The following is a 25,844-nucleotide window of genomic DNA, read 5'->3' as shown; positions in this document are numbered from 1 at the left end:
AGCTTAGGCCTGTGTGTGTGTATGTATGTACGTATGTATCTATGTTTATAAAAGAGAAAGAGAGAGAAGAGGGATCTCTAGAAGATTAAGAGACTCTCTTTGATAGTACCTAGGAGTATTATTAGGCCCTGAAATGCAAACTTATGTTAGCTACAATTCTTATAGGAGATTAAAGTAAGCATTAGTAAGTATAACAGTTTATTAATTTATATTGAGAAATGACTGTCATTAGAAGCAGATTACACCAGATCCATGTGCTCTATCAGCTGTGTATTATCTCCTGTCATCAAGCCAAATGAAAAGGCAAATCATTATTTCAATTTGCTTTGGTGATTGTATAAGCAAAAGGAATTCATATGCTATTTTATAACTTGAGGGATTGTCTTTTCACAGGATATCTATATGAATGGGACTGAAGTACTCGACATGTACTTTTCCTTTCTGTGATGTGGTGTGGATACTGGTGCCTGTGACTAAGTATGCAGATTCATGCATGTGTTTCTGGAAGAGAGAGAGAGAGAGAGAGAGAGCTTGCATCCATGTCTATATAAATATATGTATATGTCTAGGTTCCTTACTAAGTTTTATTTGTGGAGATTTCACTTCTTTTCACCTACCTTACCACAACTTGAGACTCATCCTAATGCTGTCTACATAGAGAATGTGGCTGTTGCATTCCCATCATCATCATCAAACATTTATGGAATGAATACCTACTCTGTGCCTAGAGAGTATGGAAAACCAAGTCTATGATCTTGTTTTACCCTTAATAACACTATGCCCTCCTAGGATGATTGTGTACATAATTGTACAGGCAGGAAGAATGATCAAGAAGAATTAATGACTTGACTCTTGTCTAAGTGATTTAGATCAGGAATAAAACTATGCATAGCATCCATGACTTGTCGCTCATCACCACACTATGTACTCTGGTAGCATCTCTTTCTTTTAGGTGGTTCAAGGTACTTTCCAAGTAGTCATTTATTTGGTATCTTAACATATCCATGATTGAAGGTCTTCAACCCTGATTTGGAACTCAGGATAGCCTACTGACTTTTCAGTTAACGTGATTCTCCGTGGACCTTGTTCTGTTTTTGGATATCTTCTAGTCTCACTGTATATAGCAATCAAGTAAGGTTTTTCTATACTGGTTTTAGTTAGAAAACTATAGCATATGAGAGCTAGAAAGCATTTTAGAGAATACCTTTTTTCCTGTGTCCTTATCACCACTCGTATTATCATTCTTGATGATTTCAGCGTTTAATATTCCCATGCCCTGGCATCTCAGTCCTTTCATATTCACCGCTTCAGAAACTCTAGTCATCATCATACCCTATACATTATCAATTATTACATGTTTATTTAGTCTAAGATGCCATTACATTTCCCTTTTGAGAGATGAAAAAATACCTGTATCGTCACTTATCTTTTCAGTTCATCCCTTTGAAACCCCCATGTTTATAATTCTGTGACCCCCATTAGAAACTCAAATCATTGTCCCTAATAGCTTTTCAGTGTTCTCACCTCCTTGTATTTTTGTTTTCTTCCTTATCAGCTTAGAGTTCATGTTTTATCTTTATAATCATGCCTCTGTATACACTTTAAACTATCTTGTCCTCTTTTCATCTGTCCTACTTCCTGGAACAGCCCCAACTCTGGTGAGATCCAACCATATAAGAATAAATTTTTCCAATTTTATACAAGCAGATTAATATATCTGGAGAAAAACCCAAACTATGATTTTTTATTTGTATTTAAATTACTCACTCAGTCAAAGGTAGCCCTGAAAACCCGCAGACCTACTTCCTTCCCAGAAACAGTATTCTCCTAAAAGTAGAACAACATAGAGGGGTAGCGTGGAATGCATACTCTTTATTGGCCATTCATAAACAATATCATCTCATTTTTCCAAATTTATTAATAAAAAATGGCCCCAAGGAGGAGGGAGATGGATAGTCAGAAAGAGGCTATGAGTATTAAGCATGAAATTAGGGTAAAGGAGCTTACATACCAATAATTACTAATAATGTTTCCTCATTAGGAAATAGAAGAAATCCTTCAAGAATATCCTTCTACCCTCCAATGAGCAGATCTTTCAATGTATTGCAATTTTTCCATCCTTCTTTTCATAACTTAGGAACTCTTTGTGTTCCTAAGACCGATTTTGCCCTGAATTTCAAGTCTGCACACCTGTAAAAGAATGTTTTAAAATTTCCTTCTCAGTTTTCCATAATTGATTTCCAGTCCTTGATGGGTTATTCCCATCAGCAAATATGATGCAATATTCCAATTAACAAAAAAACAAAACCAAAAACCTCATACCCTATTCTCCTTCAGCTGCTGCCCCAATTATGTGGCCTCTGATATAGAAAATCTTTGGAAAGTTAGGCTGTATTTTCTTTCTCTTTTTCTCACTCTTTCTTAAGCCAGCTTTAAGGTCTTTTTTCCCCATAATTCCACTGAAATTATTCTTGTCTGGATCACCAGTTACTTCCATGCCACCAGACCATTTGGTTAGATTTCAAACAGAAGGCAACTACTCCCTCCTTTTTTTCCTCTTTGTAAAAAACAGTTTTATTGAGTTATTATTGATATACAAAGATAATATATACAATTTGATGAGATTGGGCATATGCAAACATGATACTATCACCACATCAAGATGATAAACATAGCCAACATTTCCCAAAGTTTCCTTGCATCTTTGTTTTTACTTGTTTGTTTGTTTGGTTGGTTGGCTGGTTTGTGGTAAGAAGCTTTAACATGAGCTCTACCCTCTTAACAAATTTGAGGTGCACAATACTGCATTATTAACTATGGGCATTATGTTATACAACAGATCTCTGTAACTTATTTAGCATGACTGAAACTTTTTATCCATTGAACCCTCCCATTCCCCCACCCTCCAGCCCCCGAAAGTCACGACTGTGTTTTTTTCTATGAGTTTGACTATTTAATACTTCATGAATTAAATCATAGAGTATTTGTTCTTCTTTGACTAATGTATTTGACCTAGCATAATGTCTCTAGATTCATCCAAGTTGTTGCAAGTGGTAGGGTTTACTTCTTTTTTAAGCTAATACTCTTATATGTATATGCAATATTGTTTTATCTGTTCATCTGTTGATGGATACTTGGGTTGTTTTTATATCTTGGTTATCGTGAATAATGCCTCAGTGAACTTAGGAGTGTGGAAATCTCTTCAAGATTCTGCTTTCAATTCTTTCAGATATATATTCAGAAGTGGGATGGCTGTATTATATGATAGTTTTATTTTTAATATTTTGAGGAACCCCCAAACTGTTTTCCATAGCTGCCACACCATTTTACATTTCTCTAAAGAAGACTTACAAATGGCCAACAGATATATGAAAGGATGCTCAAAATCTTTGATTATCAGGAATATGCAAATCAAAATTATACTAAGATCCCACCTTATACCTGTTATGATGGCTGTTATCAAAAAACCAAAAGATTTTAACTGGTGTTGGAAAGGATGTGAAGAAATTGGGATCCTCATATATTCTCTCCTTCATAAGCACTTTGCTTGACTTGAAACTCTTCACGCTTCTGGTTTCCTCTTTACCTCTTGACCATTCCTTTTTTGTATATCTTCCTTTCCTTTTCAACATGTAAGTGTTGAAGTTTCTCTATCTACATTCACTCTGTAAGTGATTTCATCCAGTCCTGTGGCTTGAAATACCATCTGTAAACTATCATATATATATATACATATATATGTATATATATATATGATATCATAAATATATATTTATATTATATATTATATATCATATATATTATATATCATATATGATATATTATACATATCATATATTATATATATGTGACAAGCTGGAGAATATATATTATATATATCATATATATATGGAAATATATATGTGAATAGCTGAGATGTGGTCAGATGTGGGATTAATTGTGAAGGTAGAGAAAAACAGTATTTTCTTAATCAACTGGATACTTAAACTACTCAATTGTCTTCTAGCTGGTTTCCTTGCTTCAACTCACACTCTGTTCTTCACATGGCAAATCAGATCTTGTTATTCCTCTGCTCAAATGTTCTAATGCCTTTCCATCTCAGAATAAAATTTCTAGTCTTCACTGTAGGCTACAAAGCCATGCATGCTCTAATACCCTGCGTCCCCACTGACCTCATCTCTTAACACCCTCCACCTCACTTGCTTTGCTTCACTGAAGACACTTATACTCTCCTCTGCCTAGAAACTCTGAGAAATTTACCACTTCTTTGAAATCTGTTCAAATGCTACCTTTCCTAACCACACAATATAAATTATAGCCTTCAAATCCTCAATCTTTATCCTCTTACCCTGCTTTATTCAATAAAGCACTCAGGACCTCCTAACATACAGTATAATGTCAGTCTCTCTCCACTATGACGTCTGTTCCAAAGTTGGGATTTGCCTGTATGGTCCACTCTATATTCATAGCAGCTAGAACAGTGCCTGGCAAATAGTAGATTAATATTTGTTGACTTGTTTAGTGACCAGCAGAATAAATATACAATTACAAATTCCTTCTCAGGATTAGAGACAATAGAGTGTAGGCTAAGAGCACAAACTTGGGAGTTTATAGACCTGGTTCAAATTCTAGCTCTACTACTTTCTGTCTTACTGTTTGGTTTGGTAAGTTAACCTCTCTGAGCTTCTTTCTAACCAGTAAAGTAAAGGCATTAGTATCCACTTCACAATCTTATTTTTTTGGATTAAATGATCAAACATAAACAAATACCTACCTTTAAACAATGGACATAATAGGCATTGAAAAGAAGGTTGTTCTCCTTTCTCTTTCTGTCTTAAGATTTATTTTTACTCTTCATATCTTATAGGCCCTTGGGGTAGTTTATCAGACTATTCTGTCCAAATCTCATGATGCTTCTATCCTACTTGAACTCCATCACTCCTTGGTGCTGCAATAACATTCAAGATGCTCACATTGATTTGCAAAACTTCCACAATGAATTTAGATGTTTTTCAGATACTACCTTCAATTAACTTCTTCCCTGTACCCTATGCTTCACTTACTATTCAGGGAACACAGTATATAAGGTCCTACCTCCACATCTTGCAGAGATTTTGCTTGTCTCTGTTCACAATATCCTTTCACAATATCTCCCTTATTAAAATTCTGCCTATTTTTCAAGTCCTGGTCAAAATAGCAAATTCCTAGGCATCTTTTCCCTCAATTAATTAGTCATTCTTTCTCCCTTCCCTGTAGAATGTTACCTGTTCATAAGAGTTCTGATCTAGTATCATCTTCTCAGGGAAACCTTCCTTGCCCCATGCCCTCCTCCCTTTTCCCTCTCAGTTTTCACAAGGTACACATCTGATTCTCATGCCATACTTCTTCTGCCTAGAATTTACCACAGTGAAGGGTATTATATGCCCATGTGTCTGTCCTCCTCCTAGATTATACCTTTCTTGAAGACAGGGTCAATGCCTTACCCACAGTCTGAATCCCCAAGACTTGATGTGGTTCCTGGAAGATAGTTGATGCTCAGTGTATTAATGAATGAACAAAGTGTCCCTCTGTCTTTTCATCTGGATCTGGAAATTTGGAACTATTTCTTGGTTGTCTCTATATGTTTTATTCATCCTCTATCATAGTGGCTGGAACATAGGGAAGAAATATATTTTACTTACTAAAATATGTTCTCTAGAATCTGACATCTTCAGTTCTAGCCCCTGCTGTACTACTTACCAGCTATATGATTTGTACAAATTCCTTACCATCTCTATACCTCAGTTTACTTATCTCTAATATAGAAATAATAGAGTTTATTGTTGTGAGGACTAATACATTAGTTTTTGTATACCATTTAGCCCAGTATCTGGCCCCATAGGATGTCAACAAACAGTTGTTATTTTTGTAACACAGTTTGGAATTTATCACTCAGAAGATTTCCATTAAGTATTAACTATATATTAAGAGTATACTATGAAGTAAGAATGTGGAGATGTATACCACATATCCTAAAACCTTAAAGAGTTCAAGTGGCAGAGCAATGTATTAATTAGAGTTTCCTGATAAGCAGATGCCAAGAAAGGATTGAAAATGTTAGAGTTCTATTAGGGCAAATGCCTGTGAGAGAAAATGTGAAAAGAGACAAAGAGGCTTGGTAGCCATTCAGATTGCAATGTGAGTCTGACTCCAATCAAAAGAGGGAGGGAAGTTTGGTTGAAAAGTTCAGCAAGGTCACTGGGGTCCTTGAGCCATAGTCACCTGTCAGAGGAGTCTCATGTCTTCCAAGAATGAGTTTGCCTTAGTATATTCCTGTCATGCTCAGACATTGGGTCTTTGGTCAGCAGCAGCCTGTGAAAAGTGTGGCTTTGGAACGAATGAAACAATAGTTTTTAGAGTACAGCAGCTAGAGTCCTAGGTCAATTATGTTTCCCTGTAGTTGCAGGTTTGTAAGGTACATTCTCATGGCTGCCATAGGATAATGCATGAGTAATATATCATATACATCTTGCAGATATGGGGATGGGCACAGAGGAAAGATGGCCATCTCCCTGGAAGATACAGAGGTGCTGAAAAAACAGATACTTCAAGGACATAGAGCCAGCTGTGATCACAGCCATTGACCTTACTTACTGAATCGGTATGTAAGGAAGGAGCAAGTTAGCTGAGGAAGGATGATGGTCAGTGGAATGACTATCATATTGTAGCTCCTGCACTTCTAATAGTTAGAAACATATGTGAGTTCTTCTCCCACATCACTTATTTCCAGAGTTTATTTCTAGACATATTCTTGAAGAAAAAAAAATCTTTTTAAAATGTTCATCTGTTTCCACTCTAAACTCATTTAGAACTGGAGTGTTTTGGTTGGATCCCAAAATCACTTGAAATATGGGCTGTGATCAAGCCTTATACTGGAGTATGCTGATGACTCTAGGTGGTGTGTAACCCACACAAATGTAATCAATATTCAGACCCTTTACCAGGGCCACCCACTGTAGACACCAGAACAGTAATTCCAAAGATAACCTAGTTCCTGCTCTTCAAAGAACACTTGAAGGGGTCTGGGACTTTACAAAAACAGAAAAGTAATCAGTGAGGAAGCATGCATTTCAGATTTTGTATGATTGTTACAAGAATGGCCTCCAGTGAAACACAGCACCCTGAGTTCATGCGCCTTTGCACTGTGATAATGACAGTCTTTCAGTCAAGAGGTAGAGTCTATTTCTTCATCCTTTCAGTCTCAATTGGCCTTATGACTTGCTTTGACCACTAGAATAAGCAGAAGAAACTCTGTGATTCCTGAAGCTAGGCACTAAAGGCCCTTGCCATTCTGCTTTGGCACTATTAGAATGTTCCTGTCATTGTGTGAAGAAGTCATCTAATCTGCTAGAGAATGAGAGACCACATGAAGGAGAACTGAGATATCACTTCAGATGACAATCACACCAACTGCCAGATACGTGCATGAGACCATCTTAGATAAGCCCTAGTTGGCCATTAGATGACGGCAAGTACTTAAGGGATCCTTGTGAGACTAGCAGAACTGCCCAGCAGAGTCCAGCCCTAAATGCTATAGACACAATTGTGAGCAAATAAATGATTGCTGTTTTAATATGCTAAGTTTTGGAATACTTTGTTATGTAGCAATAGATAACTGCTGTTAAAGAATTAACTGCTTAAGGTTTAATATTAACAATTTTGAGACAGGTTAGTTGAGTGGAAAGGGGTTGGCATTTGTCTTTGCAAATTTGGTTCTGGTCATCTGAATATACCACCTAACCTCTTCAAGCCTTAGTTTTCTCATATGCAGAACAAGAAAAGCAGTTTGTTTGTTTGTTTGTTTGTTTGTTTGTTTGTTTGTTTTTGAGAGAGAGAGAGAGAGTGCAGGAGGGGCAGTGAGAGAGAGAGACAGAGAGAGAGAGAGACAGAGAGAGAGAGAGAGAGAGAGAGAGAGAGAATCCCAAGCAGACTCTGCATTGTTAGCACAGAGCCTGGTGTAGGGTTTGAACTCATGAACTGCGAGATCATGACCTGACCTGAAATCAAGAGTCAGATGCTTAACAGACTGAGCTACCCAGCTTCCCGAGGAAAAGCTGTTATCTTATAAGTTTAGTGTAAGGACTCAATGGCCAAAGTAGTAATGCACATGGTCACTAGCATGGAATCACTCAGTAAATGTGAACTTAAACCCCCATCATCCTTTAGCCTTATACATAGTGGATGCTTCATAAATATACGTGTAATTTAGTTGAATCCTGGTCTCTGATTGATCTTACTTTAGAAGATTCCCATTTTATTTGGGAATAAACTTACTAGCAGTGATTTACACACACAGACACATACACACACACACATGCACACATATGTTTACTTATCAAACAAGGATTTTGGAGTATATAGATAGACATATGTTTTCCTGAGTTTATTAGATGGATGTTGTGGATAAAGAAGAAGAAATATATTAATAAAAAAAAAGTATGTGACCAGGTGATTTCTTAATGGGTATGAGATTTCCTTTTGGGGTGATGAAATGTCTTGGAATTAGATAGAAGTAGTGGTTGCAAAACATTGTAAATATACTGAATTGATCACTTTAAAATGGTTAATTTAGTTATATGAATCTCACTTCAAGAAAAAAAAAGTATGTGGTTCCATGGCAAGGATGATATGGGTTGGAACTGAAACTGTGAAAAGTGCGATAGAGAAATATGAGACCCTATAGAGGATGGAAAAAGACGGGTATAATCAGTTTAGCAAGGGATAATTTGGTTGCTATATGGATCAAGGGGGCCATGGGGCAGGATATAACCAGCTATTTGGCTGGCCAGGCAATCTCTGAATTAGGTTTATGTTCTGCTGTGACTGGGCTGAGTTTCTTTCTCTCTACAAATGTGACACTGGCCACTGCTTCAGTACTTTTTCTCATGTGGTTTCACTAGTGCAGTATACCACCTGACTTCCCCAAGGCAAAAACTTATATGCTAACACTGCCTTTTAATTTAGGAGGGAGGCAGCATCAGGACCAAGAATGAGAGCAAAAGGGAAGTAATATAGAGAAAGAGGTAGAATAAATGAGCAATGCCATTTCTGGATGGCCACAGCTTTGCAACAAACATATGCGGTTGCTTATTCTCTCTCCTCTCCCCTTAGTGAAAATGTGCCCTACTGAGCATCACTTCCTCCATACTTCAGGTTGTGAGACATAACCCCCAGTGGCTGCTGGGGGAACAAATTTCAAGACAGCAGCAGCAGATGCATCTACAGAGTGAGTCACAGGGTACAGAATGACTCACTAAGGAAGTGGATGATATGCAAGCCAGCAGTACCCCATGCTGGCCCACCTACAGTCTCATGGGCCTGGGTATATGAGCCCAGTATGAGTGTGTGGGTACCAAGCAGGTCCCATAGTGCCTCGTACCTCAGCAACAACAGGGAAGCCCTGGCTGTAGGAGGCAAAAGTTGCATGCTGCAATATATGAGGCCAGGTTCTGTTGGGTTATTCCTATAACATGAAAATCTAGTGCTGCAACTGCCACGGGCCTACTGGGGTGAGTAGGTAGAGTACCAGAGCAACATCACCACCATGATAAAAGTGGTGAATGAGCTCAATAAGTCTCACTCCAATGAAAATAAAACCCTCCTCTGCAAATTCCAGGACTGTGGTTGATGCTAAGTGATCTTCATATATAGCCATGAGTAGCATCAGGGAATAAACATGGCTGAGAAAATCTGGGGAGGTGAGTAACTTGGTTGCATATTTTCATCTGGATTGTATCTCTAATTGCTGTCTCCCAGATTATAGCAATTTGGCATTATCTTATAAACACTGAACATACCCTAATACCCAGCAATTCTACTTCAATGTAAATATCCAAAACAAACTTTTAAAGTATGTACCAGGATGCAAGATTGATCACAGCAACCCTGGTTATAATGGTAAAAATCTAGAATTTATTTTAAAGATAAATGAGCAGAGTAAAATTAGGCCATGCACAGATAACAGTGTCTCACAAAGTGTAGATTATCATTAATTTAATTCTATATACCCATATTCCCTAGAACACATTTTATCCCCTTATGTTCTGTATCTCAGCAGCATCACAACATAGAACACTGGAAATTCCTAGAATGCAGTGATTTATTTACCATCTTTGTATATAATGTTTCCTTGGCCTGCTATGTTCTTTCCATAGCCCCTCTTATCTTCTAGGCCTCTGCCTAAGTAAATATCCCTTCTCTGGGAAAGAACAGTGAAACATCTCTCAAAACCAAGACCTAGAGGGGCGCCTGGGTGGCGCAGTCGGTTAAGCGTCCGACTTCAGCCAGGTCACGATCTCGCGGTCCGTGAGTTCGAGCCCCGCGTCGGGCTCTGGGCTGATGGCTCGGAGCCTGGAGCCTGTTTCCGATTCTGTGTCTCCCTCTCTCTCTGCCCCTCCCCCGTTCATGCTCTGTCTCTCTCTGTCCCAAAAATAAATAAACGTTGAAAAAAAAAAAAAAAAACCAAGACCTAGATAATTTTCCAGTCTGTCTATTCATGAGGCCATCCCTCTGGGAGTAATGATATGGTGATGATATCATTGATCCAGTACAGGTTAGTTGACACCCTCCATCATGTGGTAGCTAGAATAAAATTGTGGACATTATGATGAGCTTCCTAGAAAAGGGTACATGTTTTTTGTTAGATAGAAAACTGGAAATAATAATGATCAAGAATGTGAAGAAAGTGTGAACAAAAATATGAAAAAGGAAAGCATAAAATACAATCCAGGAAGAATGAGAGGTCCATTTTGTGTCATGCAGGTATATTAGTAGGAGCTAGAGGCTGATAAGTCCAACATATTGATCTGGAGCTAAACTTTGAAAGGTCTTGAGCATCTTGATAAGGAACTTATACTTTATGTTGGTGACAGTGTGAAATCAGTGAATGACTTTAGGCAGGAAGAACATCATCAAAGCTCCTTTTTGGAAAACTATTTGACAATTGTGTATGGAAAAGATTGGCTGAGAAACATTCAGAACCTCTACAAGGAGCCATTGTATACACATGGGGTGTGGGTGTTCAGAGCTTTTTGAATGCCAAGCCTTCCTGGAAGGTCTGTTAATGTGCTTCTGAAAAGAAATGAAACTTGGTCCAAAGTGGGAAAAAAAAGAGTTATAAGGTCAAAAGCCACGAGGATTATCAGTGAGTCACGAAGCAGAATAGTTAGCAAGTCAGTGAAAGAGGTCATTCAAGATTCTGAGTATAGCAAAGGTTTAGGACTCCTGCTTCCCTGTGATTATGAAGTAGGGGACCATTCCTAAAAGCTGAAAAGAACTATGAAAGGCCAGATTGGAAACTGCATTAGGTTGACCTCTTTGGAAGTGAGAGTAATGGTTTGATAGGACTTGTATAGAATATAAAGAGGACTGGGGTCTATGGACTGATTGATGTCTTGCCTGTGGACTTAAACACTTTGGGAGTTGAACTTATTTTGAATGTACCACTTCACATCTTTCAGGTCTGTAACCTATACCATGCAAAGGTTTCTTCAGAGAAATTAGATAAATACCTAGTAGCATACTGGAGATCTGCTAGAATTGGCTACAGGTTAGTATTAAGATAGCTGCATAACCAAGTTAAACCATTAAATTACTCTGGAAAGATAAGCAGATAGACTTTCAAGTACCCGACTTGTCTGAGTACAACCATAGAGCTCTGGGCTCCCTATAAAACATTAACAAAACAAATTAGAGTTTTGATAATGCCAGATATATCAGCATTCATTTATTTAATTAAACAATCAAGGCTGCTCTTAGTGTGGGTCATTTCAAAAAATGTTAAAAAATAAAATTAAACACATAATTAAGCTGACAAAAGATAAAGACCCTAATACTCCAAGTTGAAGGCAGTTAATTTATATGGAATCTGAGTCCCTGAAGGCACTACAGTTTATTAAAGTTGCCAAGGCAGAGATGTGATAAAATATTTTATGCAGTTCTTTAAAAGCCAAATTGCTCTGACACTTTTAAAGTCCACAAGATGTAGTCAGTTAGGATGCCTTGTTAGCTAACTGTTGTTTCTCTTTCTGAAATGGTCCAGAACCTAAATCTGGGCCTCCCTTCTTTATTTCTTATGACTAAAACATCCATATACTATCCATGGTTGGTCATGTAATCAGAAATTCACAGGATGGGCCCCAGGAGTTTATTATTACTAACAATAATGAATTGAAAGGATCTATGCTCAGTGTATCATTTTTGTACATGACTCAACCATGTATCCCTTTCTTCCTTCCCTTTCTCTCTCCCTTTTTTCTCCCTCCCTTCCTCTTTTATCTCTTTCCTACCTTTTTTTCTATTTCCTTCCTTCCAGTATCCCCTTCTTTCGCCACTCCTCCTTCCCCTTTTCCCTTTCTGCTTTGTTCCTCCCTGTTATCATTTGCCCCATCTCTTCTTATCATATTCTCAAGATTATACTATTCATTAAATTATCTTTCAATTTGGGAATTCACAATATAATGCCAGTTCCCTAATTGAGGGAACAACTCTCCAAAGCTGACATTCAATCTCCATTTATATTCTAGCCATAGCCATTTATAAGGATGCTCAGTCTCTCTGAAAAAAAAAATGTGCCTCTAAAAAATGTCTTCCATAAAGTTTGTCTCCCTATGCTTCCTCATTGAATAGTTGATTCTTTCCTCATATACTCTTCTTTACTACTTCCAATACTTCTTTGCTATTTCTTTCTTTCTGAATCTAGAAAGTTTTACTGTCCTATCCATGCACCATGTCAATTTCTTCCATCATGTCTCTGCTCTAGAAATTCTTCCCTCTGTCTAAATTCTTAAGTATTATCTACCTATTGACTGATCTACCCCTCACTCAACTCTGTTAACACTTATGTTCATTACTTACCTAATGTACATGTCATTGGCTGGAATGTTTCAATAGTATACATTATATATTGTTCTACCTAGGAGCTATTTTGAAGTATCTTACTAATGATTGTTTATGGAGAAGCAGGTATAGTAAAAGCTCCAGAGCTGGTACTAGACCCCAAACAGTGCGGAGCTAAGCAAGTTTCTTGTGCTGAGAAGCTCTCAAGTTGCTCAAAAATTTTAAAATCACATTTAGTTGAATAATCAACTGTGCACAGGGAAAATGAAACCTGTGGAGAGTCCCAAAGGTGAGTTGGGCACAGTTGCTAGAGATAAAAGATTTATGATATTCCAGAATTGAAACAGACATAGTTTTGGATGGCCTATCAGTAGACAGCAAATGACAAAAAGAATTCCAGGAAAGTTGGATGACATTCCAGAGATTATATGATGTGGCAGACTGGGACATGAATAAGAGGCAAAGCAGTCTTAGGAATAGAAGATTACAAAGCACATCATCAGAACTAGAGCTCTGGACCCTGACCTCCCTTAGCACTTTGTCTACACTGATGTCACTTATCATACTCTAAGATTATAGCTGTCTGTGTGTCTCATTGTCTCCTTGTTGGAATAAAAAAGCTCTCAAGTAGAGCCTGGCCTCATTCATTTTATATCACATCAGCACCAAAATCATTATCTCAGGCCACCAGGTGATAATGGCTTTAATGAATTCCTTCTGAGCACGCTTGAGAGGTGTGCTTCCATGTAATACTTGGTGCCCCAAAGCTGAGGTATCTGAGTTGGTGGTTTCCCTAGGAATATCCAGGACATTCACCCCACTACTCTGACCTAAATTCCCTTCTTCTAGCTTCCTACTTGGTCTCTCCACCTCTCCCAAATTTTGGTACAATCAGTATGTTGCTAGAACTATTTTGCTGAGTAATTTTATCATCCTAAAATATATCCCTTGGTACCTTGATACTCACATGACCTATAAAAATCAATGTAAATCCTTCATGCGAGCTTTTAAGGTTCTACAAAAAATTATTCTAACCTATCTTCACAGTCTTATTTACTAAATCTCCACAAACTAGACTTGATACTAGTTTCCAAACATACATAACCCATTCCCCCCTCCCAACTTTCCCAGCTCTGTACTTTTGTTCAAGCTAGCCTGTAGACCCAGAATATCCTGTTACGTCCTTTTTATTTATAAAAATAAATAATATATTCATAAATAAATAAAAAATATATAATATATAAGATATATAAAAATTTATTTATTTATAAATAAATAAAATATATTTATTATCTTTTTATTTTTTAAAGCTCATGTCAAATGCTGTCGTCTCCATCAAACCTTTCCTGATTTTTTTTTTTTGGATTTATTTTGTCTGCTTTATTGATTACTGGGGAAAAAAGGGGGGGTTTAAATCTCCTATTATAATGATGGATTCATCAATATATCCCTATATGTTGTGAGAATTTTTTCTTTATTCAGTGTAAATATATAAATATGTTTATAGAAATATATATTACATATAAATATAATTAAATATATATGTATATTCCGAGGTGGCTACATTAGAATTCTAATGCTATCAAGGGAATTATGTAGGGATCATCTTTGCCTTTCAAAATGTTCTTGCCTTAAGTCCCGTGTTGTTTGTTATTAAAATTCACTCTTTGGAGAGCTTAGTAGTTGCCTGGTATAGAGCTTCCCTCTTTTTATTTATTTTTTTATTTTAACATGACTGTTAACAGACGTGAATTTAATCAATCTCTTTGCCCTACTCTTGAATAAGGATCTCAAAACCTTGCTAATCAAAGTTTGATTTATCAACCAGCAAAATGGACACATCTGGGAACTTGTTAGAAATGGAAAATTACTGCCCCAACCCAGTGATTATTTTTTTAACTTTATTTTTTATTTTTTAAAATTTACATCCAAATTAGTATATAGTGAAGCAATGATTTCAGGAGTAGATTCCTTAATGCCCCTTACCCATTTAGCCCATCCCCCCTCCCACAACCCCTCCAGCAACCCTCCGTTTGTTCTCCATATTTATGAGTCTCCTCTGTTTTGTCCCCCTCCCTGTTTTTATATTATTTTGTTTCCCTTCCCTTATGTTCATCTGTTTTGTTTCTTAAAGTCCTCCTATGAGTGAAGTCATATGATTTTTGTCTTTCTCTGACTGACTAATTTCACTTAGCATAATACCTTCCGGTTCCATCCACATAGTTGCAAATGGCAATATTTCATTCTTTCTGATTGCCAAGTAATACTCCATTGTATATATATATACCACATCTTCTTTATCCATTCATCCATTGATGGACATTTGGGCTCTTTCCATACTTTGGCTATTGTTGATAGTGCTGCTATAAACATGGGGGTGCATGTGTCCCTTTGAAACAGCACACCTGTATCCCTTGGATAAATGCCTAGTAGTACAATTGCTGGGTCATAGAGTAGTTCTATTTTTAGTTTTTTGAGAAACCTCCGTACTGTTTTCTAGAGTGGCTGCACCAGTTTGCATTCCCACCAACAGTGCAAAAGAGATCCTCTCTGTCCACATCCTCACCAACATCTGTTGTTGCCTGAGTTGTTAATGTTAGCCATTCTGACAGGTGAAGGTGGTATCTCATTGTGGTTTTGATTTGTATTTCCCTGATGATGAGTGATGTTGAGCATTTTTTCATGTGTTGGTTGGCCGTCTGGATGTCTTCTTTGGAGAAGTGTCTATTCATGTCTTTTGCCCATTTCTTCACTAGATTATTTGTTTTTTGGGTGTTGAGTTTGATAAGTTCTTTGTAGATTTTGGATACTAACCCTTTATCTGATATGTCATTTGCAAATATCTTCTCCCATTCTGTCAGTTGCCTTTTAGTTTTGCTGAGTGTTTCCTTCACTGTGCAGAAGCTTTTTATTTTGAGGAGGTTCCAGTAGTTCATTTTTGGTTTTGTTTCCCTTGCCTCCAGAGACGTGTTGAGTAAGAAATTGCTGTAGTCAAGATCAAAGAGGTTTTTGCCTGGCCTTTCTCCTCGAGGATTTTGATGGCTTCCTGTCTTACATTGAGGTCTTTCATCCGTTTTGAGTTTATTTTTGTGTATGATGTAAGAAAGTGGTCCAGGTTCATTCTTCTGCATGTTGCTATCCAGTTTTCCCAGCACCACTTGCTGAAGAGACTGTCTTTATTCCATTGGATATTCTTTCCTGCTTTGTCAAAGATTAGTTGGCCATACGTTTGTGGGTCCATTTCTGGGTTATCTATTCTCTTCCATTGATCTGAGTGTTCTTTTGCCAGTACCATACTGTCTTGATGATTACAGCTTTGTAGTATAGCTTACAGTCTGGGATTGTGATGTCTCCTGCTTTGGTTTTCTTTTTCAAGATTGTTTTATCTATTCAGGGTCTTTTCTGGTTCCATACAAATTGGGTTGTTTGTTCTAGCTCTGTGAAGAATGCTGGTGTTACTTTGACAGGGATCACGTTGAATATATAGATTGCTTTGGGTAGTATCGACATTTTAACAATATTTGTTCTTCCTATCCAGGAGCATGGAATCTTTCCATTTTTTTATGTCTTCTTCAATTTCTTTCATAAGCTTTCTATTGTTTCAGTGTATAGATTTTCCACCTCTTTGGTTAGATTTATTTTTAGGTATTTTATGGTTTTTTGTGCAACTGTAAATGGGATCACTTCCTTGATTTCTCTTTCTGTTGCTTCATTGTTGGTGTATAGGAATGCAATCGATTTCTGTGCATTGATTTTATATCCTGCAACTTTGCTGAATTCATGAATCAGTTCTAGCAGTTTTTTGGTGGAATCTTTTGGGTTTTCCATGTAGAGTATCATGTCATCTGTGAAGAGTGAAAATTTGACATCCTCCTGGCCGATTTGGATGCCTTTTATTTCTTTGTGTTGTCTGATTGCAGAGGCTAAGACTTCCAATACTATGTTGAATAACAGTGGCGAGAGTAGACATCCCTGTCTTGTTCTTGACCTTAGGGGGAAAGCTCTCCGTTTTTCCCCATTGAGGATGATATTAGCATTGGGTCGCTCATATATGGCTTTTATCATCTCGAGGTATTATCCTTTTGTCCCTACTTTCTTGAGGGTTTTTATCAAGAAAGGATGCTGTGTTTTGTCAAAAGCTTTCTCTGCATCTATTGAGAGGATCATATGGTTCTTGTCCTTTCTTTTGTTGACATGATGAATCACGTTAATTGTTTTGCGGATATTGAACCAGCCCTGCATCCCAGGTATAAATCCCACTTGGTCGTGGTGAATATTTTTTTTTAATGTACTGTTGGATCCGGTTGGCTAATATCTAGTTGAGGATTTTGGTTTGCATCCATGTTCATCAGGGAAATTGGTCTGTAGTTCTCCTTTTTAGTGGTGTCTCTGTTTGGTTTTGGAATGAAGGTAATATTGGCTTCATAGAAAGAGTTTGGAAGTTCTCCTTCCATTTCTATTTCTTGGAACAGTTTCAAGAGAATAGGTGTTAACTCTTCCTTAAATGTTTGGTAGAATTCTCCTGGAAAGCCATCTGGGCCTGGACTCTTGATTTTGGCAGATTTTTGATTACTAATTCAATTTCCTTACTGGTTATGGGTCTGTTCAAATTTTCTATTTCTTCTGGTTTCAGTTTTGGTAGTGTATATGTTTCTAGGAATTTGTTCATTTCTTCTAGATTGCCCGTTTTGGTAGTGTATATGTTTCTAGGAATTTGTTCATTTCTTCTAGATTGACCGTTTTAATGGCATATAATTGCTCATAATTTGCTCTTATTATTGTTTTTATTTCTGTTGTGTTGGTTGTGATTTCTCCTCTTTCATTCTTGATTTTACTTATTTGGGTCCTTTCCTTTTTCTTCTTGATCAAACTGGCTATTGGTTTATCAATTTTGTTAATTCTTTCAAAGAACCAGCTTCTGGTTTCATTGATCTGTTTTACTGTTTTTTGGGGGTTTGATAGTATCAATTTCTGCTCTAATCTTTATTATTTCCTGTCTTCTGCTGGTTTTGGGTTTTATTTGCAGTTCTTTTTCCAGCTCCTTAAGGTGTAAGGTTAAGTTGTGTATCTGAGATCTTTCTTCCTTCTTTAGGAAGGCCTGGATTGCTATATACTTTCCTCTTATGACTGCCTTTGCTGTGTGCCAGAGGTTTTGGATTGTGGTGCTGTCATTTTCATTGACTTCCATATACTTTTTAATTTCTTCTTTAACTGCTTGGTTAGCCCATTCATTCTTTAGTAAGATGTTCTTCAGTCTCCAAGTATTTGTTACCTTTCCAAATTTTTTCTTGTGGTTGATTTCGAGTTTCATAGCATTTGTGGTCTGAAAATATGCACAGTATGATCTCGATCTTTTTGTACTTCTTAGGGCTGATTTGTGTCCCAGTATATGGTCTGTTCTGGAGAACATTCCATGTGAACTGGAAGAATGTATATTCTGCTGCTTTAGGATGAAATATTCTGAATATATCTGTTAAGTCCATCTGGTCCAATGTGTCATTCAAAACCACTGTTTTCTTGTTTATTTTTTGATTAGATGATCTGTCCAGTACTGTAAGTGGGGTGTTGAATTCTCCTACTATTATGGTATTACTATCGATGAGTTTCTTTGTTTGTGATTAATTGATTTACATATTTGGGTGTTCTCACATTTGGTGCATAAATGTTTATAATTGTTAGGTCTTCTTGGTGGATAGACCCCTTGATTATGATATAATGGCTTTTTGCATCTCTTGATACAGTCTTTAATTTAAAGTCTAGATTGTCTGATATAAGTATGGCTACTCTGGCTTTGTTTTGTTGACCATTAGCATGATAGATGGTTCTCCATCCCCTAATTTTCAATCTGTAGGTGTCTTTAGGTCTGAAGTGGGTCTCCTGTAAACAGCATATAGATGGGTCTTGTTTTCTTATCCATTCTGTTACCCTATGTCTTTTGATTGGAGCATTTAGTCCATTGACATTTAGAGTGAGTACTGAGAGATACGAATTTATTGCCATTATAATGCTTGTAAAGTTGGAGTTTCTGGTAGTGTTCTCTGGTCCTGTCTAATTGTTGTTGCTTTTGGTATTCACTTGGTATATATAAATATATATTTTCATCTTTTCTCCCCTCAGAGAGTCCCCCTGAAAAATTCTTGCAGGGCTGGTTTAGTGGTCACAAACTCCTTTAATTTTTGCTTGTCTGGGAAACTTTTTATCTCTCCTTCTATTTTGAATGACAGCCTTACTGGATAAAGAATTCTTGGCTGCATATTTTTCTGATTCAGCACACTGAATATATCCTGCCACTCATTTCTGGCCTGCCAAGTTTCTGTGGATAGGTCTGCTGCAAACGTGGTCTGTCTTCCCTTGTAGGTTAGGGACTTTTTTTCCCTTGCTGCTTTCATGATTCTCTCCTTGCCTGAGTATTTTGTGAATTTGACTATGAAAGACCTTGTTGATGGTCGGTTTTTGTTGAATCTAATGGGGGTCCTCTGTGCTTCCTGGATTTTGGTGTCTGTGTCTTTCCCCAGGTTAGAAAAATTTTCCACTATGATTTGCTCACATAACCCTACTACCCCTGTTTCTCTCACTTCCTCCTCTGGGACCCCTATGATTCTGATGTTGTTCCTTTTTAATGAGTCACTGATTTCTCTAATTCTTAAATCGTGCTCTTTTGCCTTAATCTCCCTCTTTTTTCTCTGCTTTGTTATTCTCTATAAGTTTGTCATCTATATTGTTGATTCTCTGTTCTGCCTTATCCATCCTTGCCGCTCCTGCATCCATCCGTGATTGCAGCTCAGTCATAGCATTCTTAATTTCATTCTGGCTATTTTTTGCCTCTTTTATCACTGCAGAAAGGGATTCTAAGCTATTCTCGACTCCAGCTAGTATTCTTATTATCGTGATTCTGAATTCTGGTTCAGACATCTTGCTTCTGTGTTGGTTAAATCCCTGGCTGTCGTTTCTTCATGCTCTTTCTTTTGGGGTGAATTCCTTCATTTTGTCATTTTGAAGGGAGAAAAGGAATTAATGAGATAGAAAAATTGAAATTAAAAAAATTAAAATTAAAAAAATTTTTAAATTAAAAATTAAAAACACACACACAAATCGAATAGATGATGCTAGATCCTAGATGTGTTTTGGTATGGGTGTAGAAAATGTTTTGACAGATTAGAGAAACAAACAAAAACAAAACAAAACAAAAAAGAGAGGGGAGAGAAAAAAAAGGAAATCGTTTGAGAATTTGAAAAAAATGAGTACACTTGTAGAATAATATTTTTCATAAAAATTAAAAATGAAAAAAATATGAATTTTTTTCATTTTCTCTATTTAAGAAAAAGAAAAGAAATGAAAAAGGGAAAAAAAGATTAAAAAAAAGGAAAAGACAAAAAAAGAAATTGTTTGAAAATTTGAAAAAGTGAATACACTGTAGTAGACTGAAATAAAATGATGGGAGTAAGACAGAATTTGAAAAAATTTACATAAAAGCAAAAAATATAATAAAAATTAAATAAAATATTTTTAAAAGAAATTGAAGGTAAAAATGAAGTTTTTCTCTTTCTTCATTCAAGAAAAAAATGAAAAAGAGAAAAAGAAAGAAAGGAAAGTAGAAAATTTTTAAGGTGAGTACACTGAATAGACTAAAATAAGATGATGGAAGTAAAGTAGAATTTCAAAAAATTTACACAAAAGTAAAAAAAATAGTATAAAAATTAAAGACATTAATAAAAATTGAAAATAAAAATGAGTTTTTTCTCTTTCTGTATTCAAGAAAAAGAAAAGAATTGTAAAAGAGAAAAAGAAAAAAGAGAAAGAGAAAAAAATTGAATAGATGAACCTGCTGACAGATGGAAGTAAGACTGAAATTGCTTCGTTTTCCCCTAGAGGTCAATTCATGTAGCTCTTTATAGTCCATAAGTTAAACTGGTGGTGAGGTTTCTGTTCTTGAAAAGGAAGTTGGACCAGTTGGGCAGGCTCTGTGTAACAGCTCCACTCTCCCCTAGATGGCGCTGCTAGCCTACTGGGGTGGATTGTTGCCGTGCTGGTAGGTACGCATGTGCAGGAGTGGTGAAAGATGGCGGCACCCAGCCACCCAGTCTGTTCTCCTGGATCAACAATCGCGCACTGGTCTTCCATCTTCAGCTCTCCTCCACTCTCCGCTTTTTCACTCTCCATGACCAGGCCCCAGGAAGTTCCTCCCTCCCAACTTTTGTCTCAGATGCGGCTGTTTTCCCCGGCCCCTTACTTCCGAAGGACTGCGGCTTTGACCCATTCCGCCCCTCTGTGGGAGGGTCTCACTGAGCAATGGCTGAATGAGCAATGGCTGCATCCAGGAACGTCCGCTGGACCCTGCTGCTGCCAGTGCCCCGAGACTGCAGCCAGATGCCAGCCCGCCCCAGAAAAAGTTCGCGACATAGTGTAGCAGCAGCGTTTCAGGGATTATGGAAAATCACAACACACATCTGGCACCAGGCTTCACCCTCAACAACCTTGCCCCAGCACCAGTGAATGTGGCTGCCTTCCGGGGTCTGCTGGGACCAGCTGGCTTCAACAGTCTCTACCAAATGTCCTTCCTGCAGTGGAACCTCTTTTTCCCGTGTGGCCCGAGAACCTCCCGGACCCCACTCTGTTCCTGGGGATTCACCTTTCCCATCAGAGCACCGCCAGGTATCGAGCTGTGGAGTTGCAGCCTTTGCGCTCCCCTTGTTTACAGTCTTAATGGAATTTAAACCCTCTCTTTTCTCCTTTCTCCTTTCTCCTTTCTCCCTCTTTCTCCCTTTTTAGTTTAGTCCCTGCAGCTGTTTCCAATTTTCCACTTTCTCTCCAGCTGCTTTTGGGGAGGGGTGCTTTTCCCCTTTGCTCCCCCTGTCCCCAGTCTCCATCCTCTCTCCGCCTGCAAAAGGGGTTCCTTTCGGGGCTTCTTGCTCCCCAAGTTTAGCTCTTTGTGTCGCGTACCTGCTGAATTCTGTGGTTCAGGTTGTGCAGATTTTGTGTTAATCGTCCAATCGGTTTTCTAGGTGTGTAGGATGGTTTAGTGTTGGTCTGGCTGTATTTCATGGACGCGAGACACACAAAAAGCTTCCATGCTGTTCCGCCATCTTGGCTCCTCTCTTCAAACCTTTCCTGATTTTTAAACCTGGTAGGCTCTTCCTCCTCTGGCTTCCTTTAAGGCTTTATTCTTTTTTTTTTTTTTTTGGAAATAGCCTACATTTTTTTTTAAATATGAAATTTATTGTCAAATTGGTTTCCATACAACACCCAGTGCTCATCCCAACAGATGCCCTCCTCAATACCCATCACCCACCCCGCCTTCCTCCCACCCCCCATCAACCTTTAGTTTGTTCTCAGTTTTTAAGAGTCTCTTATGTTTTGGCTCCCTCCCTCTCTAACCTTTTTTTTTTCTTCCCCTCCCCCATAGTCTTCTGTTATGTTTCTCAGGATCCACATAAGAGTGAAAACATATGGTATCTGTCTTTCTCTGTATGACTTATTTCACTTAGCATAACACTCTCCAGTTAATTAAGAATTAACAGGAAATTCAAGGTATCTATTATAGATTAGGCAGCATTGGAACTGTGACCAAGGAATGAGTAAGGGTTTGCCAAAATCAGACTAGTGGCTCAATAGATTTTACCACATTATAATCTCAGTGAGAGGTGAAAGTAACTTATTCATCTTATTCTCCTTCACTTTGCCTTGCATATAATCAGTACTCAAATAACTATTTGCTGAATGAGCAAATGGATGGATGTATGAAAGAATGCTTTCTCTGGAAGCTAGCCTGATGAAGCATACACTAAAATAATTCAGAGAGTTACCTGAGTGACTGCCTACTGTGAGAGGTCCAATCTATTAGTTTCTGAGGAGCTACATGAAAAATGCAGATATTATAAAATATAACTATCCATAAACACTTGTCTTTGTGTTATATCCTGAAGAAAATTCCTACATATGAAATTCCTAGAAAGAAGGACAAATTTGAGAATTGATACATATTACTAAATTGCTTTCCAAAAGGGTGTATCAAACAAAAGAACAAAGTAAGTCATAGTTGTTGACTGCCTATTATATGTCAGTTGCTGTGCTATCAATTTTTATATGTATTATCATACTGAAATCTCACAACAACATTGAGAACTAATTATTTCTCTTTTACAAAGAAGAAAAACAAAATTCAGACCAGTTAAGGGACCTGCATTAGATCTCACAAATAAATGAAGGAGTCATGACTCAAACACATAAAATATTTCAAGACCCAAACTTTGTCTAAATGCTGTACACAATTCAATGATAACCTTATGACATTGTTTTGGCCGGAATGGTAGATCTGTCTGGGAATTCATGAAAGATAAACTTGAAGGAAGCCCATTTGAATGAAAATATGAATACTAAGTTGAGGGATTTATCTTTGTTCTCACAGGCAAGAACAAGTAAATATCACCCTTGATTCTTTGCAAATATGAAACATTCATTCATTTGTTCTTTTATTCATGTATCAAACATTTACTGAATATGCCTATGATGTCATGTGACTCACATATACTCTGGAATTTATGCATGCAAATATGTGATGTCCCTTTTAAGGTAACTCTAGAAATTCATGGCAAATGTTTTGGGACAGACTGTGAAATGCTGGGCAGAAAATGAGATATGTTATAATAGTAAATAATAATAACATTATGATACTCATTGATATAGTAGCCAATATTTATTATTGCATACAGTGTATTGACTATAATGCTAAGTGCTTAACATATATTATCTCAGTCTTCAAAATCCTTTGAGAAATGTACCATTATTCCTATTTCCCAGGTGAGGAAAAATGAAGTTTGAGTAGCTTAAATAACTATCCAAAGTCAAATAGCTGCTAAGTCTGGACTTGTTGACTAGCTAAGTAATTTTATCTTCATTTTGCAGAGAAGAAAATAAGCCTCAAAGGGGAAAAAATTTGAAATTTTCTCGAGGTCACAAAATTAGTAAGTAGTTTTCAAGAGATTCTTTCCCAAGAAGCAGGATCCTGGGAGGGACTAACACTCTGGTCAGGGAACAATCTATTAGAATCTGTAGCTGAAGCAGTGTAGTATGTCAGTTCCTGGGAGGTAGACCGCAGTGTGGGGAACTAAAAGGGGAAATTAAGAGCTAGAGTCTTGGGTAAGATATGGAATTGAAAAGTCAAGTAGACCAGCCAAAGGATTGCTGATCATGAAGGGCCAGGCAGAGCAAGGGCCAGAGATGCTGATTAGAAAGACTGGAGGTGTTGGTAATAGTGATGATGGTTTCAGCCAGGTCAGCACTTTCCAACCTTCAATACACATACAAACGACCTGGGAAATCTTATTAAAATATAGATTCTTATTCAATAGTTCGATGATGAGACGCAATATACCTCATTTCTAACAGACTCCAAGGTGATGCCAATGCTGCTGGTTTATGAACACTGAGTATCAAAGAGCTAAAACATACTGAATTTACTGCATATCAAGAACTCTTCTGTGAACTTGTTATGTGTTAGTTCATTGAATTACCTACCTTAATAACCCTCTGAAGTAAGTAATATTTTTACCTTTCTTTTGAAAACAAGGAAAGTTAAGAAGCACAAGAAAGACTAATGATCTTGCCAGTTGAGCAGTGGTCAAATCAGGATGCTAAATTAGCGAGTTTGACTCTAGAACCCACTATGCTCATAACTATTATGCCTTATTGTCATATAAGAACAGAAGTTAAAGACAAATCCTATAAAAGGTTTAGTCCGTTTATCTCTTTTTTTTCAATATATGAAGTTTATTGTCAAATTGGTTTCCAGTGTGGAGGTTCCTCAAAAAATTAAAAATAGACCTACCCTATGACCCAGAAGTAGCACTGCTAGGAATTTACCCAAGGGATACAGGAGTACTGATGCATAGGGGCACTTGTACCCCAATGTTTATAGCAGCACTCTCAACAATAGCCAAATTATGGAATCAGTCCGTTTATCTCTTGATGATACTAGAAACAGACTTCATCCCATACTCAGCAAGGATTCACTGACTGCCTGCAATGTACCAGACACAAAGGATATAATAATGAACAATACCAGAAATGGTCCCTGCTCTCATGGAATATATATTATGGTAGAAGGAAAAATATATCATAGAGAATAATTATTGAATGTTTACTATATGCTAGATAATGTTCTAAGCACTTTACATGTAATCATCACAACATCCCTATAAAACAGGTACTAGGACTAATGAGGAAACTCAGCAATAGAGAAGTAAGTAACTTCTACAGGGCCATAGTTAAATGGCAGAACTAAGAATTAAATCTAGGCATTCTGATTTCAGGCTCTGTGTTTATTACTACTATGTTCTATGCCTCTGTAAATAAGTGAATATAGAGTAAGATAAGAGCTATGAGGGAGAGAAACAAGATGCTAACATGCAGAAAGATAGGAGACCTCTAGATTAAGTGGTTAAAGAATGCCTCTCTGAGGAATAGGACATTTTATCTAAGACATGAAAGATGAGAAGGAGCCTGTCATGTCATAGAAAGAGTCAAAAGAACATATGGGCTGAGGAAACAGACTTTTCAAAGGCTTTTCAAAAGACTTTCCTTGGGATAGGAAATAGCATAGAATGTTTAAATAATTGAAATAAACCAGTATAGCTGTAGACTAGTGAATAATGTGAAGAAAGAAAGAAAGAAAAAAAGAAAAGAAAAAGAAAAGAAAAAGTGGCATGAGATTAACCTGGAGAGGTAGGCAGAATCCAGATCATACAGAGCCTTTAAGACCATGATAAGGAGGGTTGGATTTTATCCTAAGTATAATAGGAAGCCATTGGAGAATTTTAAGCAAGGAGTTAACATGACTGCATTTATTTATAAAAAGAGAATTCTGGCTGTTAGGTTGTTAGGTGGATAATAGATCAGAGAGTGCATGACAAGAAGCGAAAAGATCACTTAGTAGTCCAGGAGAGAGATGGTAGTGTCTTGGATAAGGTTGG

The 25,844-nt window shown here is 37.3% G+C and overlaps 1 protein-coding gene across 2 annotated transcripts in view; it reads left to right on the top strand.

Annotated features, from left to right (window-relative positions):
• Window positions 1-25,844, top strand: part of AGBL4 (AGBL carboxypeptidase 4) — a 1,479,620-nt gene that overhangs the window by 832,427 nt on the left and 621,349 nt on the right. The gene's annotated exons all lie outside the window — the stretch shown is intronic.

The sequence above is a fragment of the Prionailurus bengalensis genome, chromosome C1 (genome assembly GCF_016509475.1).
Source record: "Prionailurus bengalensis isolate Pbe53 chromosome C1, Fcat_Pben_1.1_paternal_pri, whole genome shotgun sequence".
In the NCBI taxonomy this organism is placed as follows: domain Eukaryota; kingdom Metazoa; phylum Chordata; class Mammalia; order Carnivora; family Felidae; genus Prionailurus; species Prionailurus bengalensis.
Note: the sequence above shows the minus strand (reverse complement) of the source record. Positions and strands in the feature narration are given on the sequence as shown.